Source organism: Rattus norvegicus, chromosome 13 (genome assembly GCF_021556685.1).
Source record: "Rattus norvegicus strain SHRSP/BbbUtx chromosome 13, alternate assembly SHRSP_T2T, whole genome shotgun sequence".
Taxonomy (NCBI): Eukaryota; Metazoa; Chordata; class Mammalia; order Rodentia; family Muridae; genus Rattus; species Rattus norvegicus.
Window position 1 is genome coordinate 51348123 of NC_141546.1, and position 5397 is coordinate 51353519.

Below are 5397 nucleotides of genomic sequence, written 5' to 3' on the forward strand. Positions count from 1 at the left end.
TATCTGTTTTGTTCAGCTTCTGGATGGAGTCTCTCAGAGGACAGTTACAGCCATCACCTATAACAAGGCAAGACTCCCAGTAGAAGGATAAGGGCTCGAACTCACCCACAAAACCTTCAACCCAAAGTTGTCCTGCCTGCAAGAAGTACAGGGACAGAGATGGAGCATAGACTGATAGAATGGCCAGTCAACAACTGGCCCAACTTGAGGCCCACCCCATGGGCAAGAACCAATCCCTGACGCTATTAACGATACTCTGTTATTCTTGCAGACTGGAGCCTATTACGTCTTATAAAGCATATCAAGTTCAATTGACCTTCACACACTATCTTTATGTTAGTTCCTTCGTGATTTGGTATCAAGCTTTCTTCCTCTTCATGTTCTATTTCTAGTTTCATCTCTCTCTCTCTCTCTCTCTCTCTCTATCTATCTATCTATCTCTCTGTTTCTCTCTCTTTTTTACTTTCTCACTCTCTCTGTCTCTCTTTCTTTCTCTGTCTCTCCCTGTCTCTCTCTGTCTCTGTCTCTCTCTTTCTCTGTCTCTGCCTCTCTCTGTCTCTGTCTCTCTCTCCCTGTCTGTCTCTCTCTTTCTCTGTCCCTGTCTCTCTCTGTCTCTGTCTCTCTCTCTGTCTCTCTCTGTCTCTGTCTCTCTGTCTCTGTCTCTGTCTCTCTCTCTCACACACACACACCACTTTAAATCTAGGTTTTGCGTATGAGAGAGAGAGAGCATGTGTTGCTTTCGTTTCTGGGTCTTGCTTACCTTGCTTAATACAGTGGCCTCCATCCAGTTCATGAAAATGTCATGATTTTCATATTTCTTTACATCTAAATGAAATTCCACCATGTAAGCTGGAGTCCTTACACAGAGTCTGTGGATACCTATAGCTTGAAGTGTTTTCCTCCAGCAGTTTCCAAGTTTCAGGTCTTACATTACATTTGATTCATATTGATTTTTGTGCAGGGAAAAAGATATTGATCTAGTTTTGTTCTTCTAAGTGTGCAAACCCAGTTTCCCCAGCACCATTTGTTTAGGAGGTTATCTTTTCTGCATGTTTTGACATGGTTATCTGACAGATTTAGGTGGCTATCACTATGCTATTTTTATCACTGAGATGTTGTAATGTACCACGTACTTCGAAATCTCTAACATTATTCTTTCTGCTCAGAGTTGTGGTAGATAATTGAGCCCTTTTTTGGTGGATTCCACATGAATTTCAAGACTTGGGGAGAAGGCTAGTAAGTAAAGTTTCTTATGGTCAAGCCTCACGGCCTGCATTTGATTCCCAGGGTTTAGATGAGAGAACTGACTTTCCCAGGTTGATCTCTGGCATCTTCATATACACTGTGGTGCACACACATGTTGGTGCATACTCATACAACAGGCAAATTTAAAAATGTGATAATACTTGTTAGTGATATTTTATTAGTTTTTTTTGAGAGCTTTATGCAACAATCTTTGATTAGATTCACTCCCCCTGCCCTCCCCCAACTTTTCCAATTCCCCAGGTCTAGTCCTTCTTGCCTATACATCCAACTTTGTAACCTTTGTAACCTCTTTCAAGAAAAAAAAATTCGTTGGTTGGTGGTTTAGTCCCTGGGAGCTCTGGGTGGTCAGGTTAGTTGATATTGTTGTTCTTCCTATGGGGTTGAAAACCCCTTCAACTCCTGCAGTCCTTCCCCTAACTCTTCCATTGGGATCCCCAGGCTCAGTCCGATGGCTGGCTGTGAGTATCTGCATCTGTATTAGTCAGGTGCTGGCAGAGCCTCTCAGAGGACAGCTATACCAGACTCCTTGTCAGCGTGCAGCTCTTGGCATCAGCCATAATGTTGGAGTTTGGTGCCTGCAGGTGGGATGGATTCCTACATGGGGAGGTCTTTGGATAGCCTTTCCTTCAGTCTCTGCTCCATTTTTTGTCTTTGTATTTCCTTTATATAGGAACAATTCTGCCTTCAGCTCCCAGGGACTAAACCACTAATCAAAAAGTACACATGGAGGAATCCATGCCTCAAGCTACATATGAAGCAGAGGATGGCCTTATCTGGCATCAGTGAGAGGGGAGGCCCTTGGTTCTATGGAGGCTCCATGACCCAGGATAAGGGGATGCTAGAAAGGTGAGGCAGTAATGGGGGTGGGTGGGGGAGCACCCTCATAGAGGCAAAGGGGAAGGGGGTGGGATAGAGGGGTTTAAGGAGAGGAAACTGGGAAGGGGACAACATTTGAAATGTAAATAAATACAATAACCAATAAAAATTGAAAATAAACAAAATTCTAGCAAAAAAAATTGTTCTGCCAAAACATTCTTGGATGTATTTCTTCCACTGGAGAGTGGTCCACTTACCAGGGACTACACCCTAGAGAAAACTATCTCTCCCTTTTCTGTGAGCTAACCGTGCCAGTTAGAATACCATAGCTCAGGGTGGAATCATGAGCCCAGCTCCCCTCTCCATGCTGCCAGTCACTGAGTTCGTATGTGCTGCTGCCTGGCTACATTCAGAAGACAACATTTTCTGTTGTCATCCACTACCCGTGGTTCTTATATTTTTTTCTCCCCTCTTCTGCAAAGATCCCCGAGCCTTGGGAGGGGTGCAATATGTCTGTTTTATTTAGATCTGAGCATTCTGTATTCTCTTATTCTCTGTATCTTGGCCAGTTGTGGGTCCTGTGTTAATTGGTGCTTTTCAGATGAGGACTAAGAGAGATGCATTGGTTTGTAAATATACTGATGAGTTACTATGAGTTGGTTTAATATCATCCATTCAGCAGCATGACAGTACGTTCTCCTCTAGACAGACTCATCCTGATAATAGTGCCAGGTATGGCTTTCATTTAATGGAGTAAGACTTTGACCCAACCCAGAAGTGTTTGCTTACTTTCATGGTGTCATGCATGACACTATTGTTCCAGTGGCTGTGTCTTGTCAGGCCAGTCACTGTTGTAACGCCTACGATTAATAGCTAGAAATGACTGGTTACTTTTCTCCTCTGGTAACTCGCATAGTATTTTCTAGTTCACAAAAGCTAGTCAGGGATGAAGCTTCCAGGTCCATCACAACTCGACATCTCCATGTTCTATGAGTAAAGTGTGTGGTATCTTAGCAGTAGGGTATTTTAATCAAGTTCCGAAGGTCAACCATGAGGAATTATGATAGCCTATAATGTTTAGGGGTTGATGGGAATTCACAGGCCAATGACCCCCAAAGAAGTTTTATACTATTAATTTTATATAAGTTGAAACATATTCGATATAAATTAATTTACTATTTATGGTAGTTTGAATATACTTGGCCCATGGGAACTGGCATAATTAGGAAGTGTAACCTTGTTGGAGGAGGTGTGGCTTTATTGTAGGTAGTGTGTCACTCCACTCAGGCTGCACCCAGGGCTGAAGAGACCCACCTTTCTGACTGCCTGCAGAAGATAGTCCCCTTCTCCTGCCCTTGGATCAAGATGTAGAACTCTTGACTCCTCCATCACCATGTCTGCCTGGATGCTGTTATGATTCCCACCATGATGATAATGGACTGAACCTCTGAAAGTGTAAGCCAGCCCAATTAATTGTTTAACTTTGTAAGAGTTGCCTTGGTCATGGTGTCTTTTCACAGCAGTGAAACCTTAACTAAGATACTCTTCATTAATACTACTTTATGTCATAAATTACTTTTATATGTTGAATTAATTATGAATATGTATATTATACAGTTAATTTGTTAATCAAATGTATATGTTTCTAACTATAGATAATGTTTTAGGAAGTTTCTACAGCAGTTGTTCTCTACATGTCTCTTTGTATTGCTTATTTTTTTGAAGTCTTTTCTTGTTCTGTGAAGAATGTCATGGGAGTTGTGAGGGAGGATGTACTGAATCTGTAAATTTCTTTTAGTAATGTGTTTGTTTTCACAATATTCTGCCATTGTGTGAGTGCGAAGGGCTTTTGAAGTGGGAGTTTCTGGATATGTCAAGTGATGCAGACTCACATCTTGTTTTGCTGAGGCCAGACGTCGGAGAAGGCATGTGATGTTTGGAGAGAGTATAGATAGGACTCAATGGACAGTGATGGCATGCTCACATAGCTAGCCTTGCAGTGCTCTGTGAGTCTCAAGTCTTCAATGATCTTCACTTCCTTGAGAGAGACATGGTAGAGAACCTTTCCTCGAGTCTGGCAGATCCTGGTCGCTCCTGATGACTTGTGTTGATTAATTGGAGGCCCGGTGGTTCTGTTAGATTGGGCCACCACTGCTGACTCGTGTTTGCTATCCTGACATTACTGAACTGTACTATTGGCATCTTGGCAAACAGATTGGAATCAACCCTAAAGAACTACTTCTAAATAGGTCCATCCCTTTGTCCTATTTATTATCTTTTCCCTACCTTTAGATGGTGGACTAGAAGTGGGGGTTGAAGTGTTGGTGAACCCTTATTAAAAGTAGGTTTAAAAAAAAAACCCTAAGCCCACAGGCTGTCTGTCTATTGGTGACATCTTCAATTTCTTTTCCTCAGCGCCTTAGTATGTCTCCGTCTTTCATCTCCTTGGCTCTGTAGGTGGGGAAAGGCTACCTGGTCTCAGCCATTCTGACAACTTAGATGCCTGACTATTCCCTCCCTTTTTTTTTTTTTTTTTGGTTCTTTTTTTCGGAGCTGGGGACCGAACCCCGGGCCTTGCGCTTCCTAGGTAAGCGCTCTACCACTGAGCTAAATCCCCAGCCCCTATTCCCTCCCTTTTGAGAGGCAGTTCTGAGCCATCCTACTTGCCAGGTGGGACCCTGTCTCTGGTCTTCTGGGGACTGCACTCTGCACACAGTCTGTGTCCAAGGCTGAGGGAGCACAGAAGGCACACCCACACTATATTTAGCTCAACCACAGAACAGTTTCTTCTTGCCCATCTCTGCTCTTTTAAACTTTTTTTCTGCCAGTGCCCCACAGTTCTTGACTGAGAAATTTGGATCCATACATATATTGTGCCAGGGTCAGTACACCTTTTGTGTCCTTGTGTTACAGTGTGAAGGGACTATTCATTCTGGACTACTCTGGAAGCGTCTTAGCCTCAGACTTTTCGGTTGTTCTGCATTGTGTCTCTATGAAAGGCAGACTGGCCTCTCAGCTGTCTGCAAACCACTCATGCTCCCTACAGATTATCTTTACCCAGGAACCAGTGCCAAAGAGGGGGAAGCCTCTCCCTGGTGAGGGTCTCACACAGGCGTCATGGTTCATCCAGGCACCAACTGGCAATCATTTGTGGCTGTAGTTCTAATACAGGACTACACTTGGAGAGCTCACCTTGCCTTACATATTTTCTGCCACTTTGCTTTTGCCTTGCTGTTGTCACTGTCCTACCTTTCTATCGCAACTCTTCTCCTTTCCCAGGTCACACAGGGGCAGCTTCTCCTTTGTGCCTTTCTA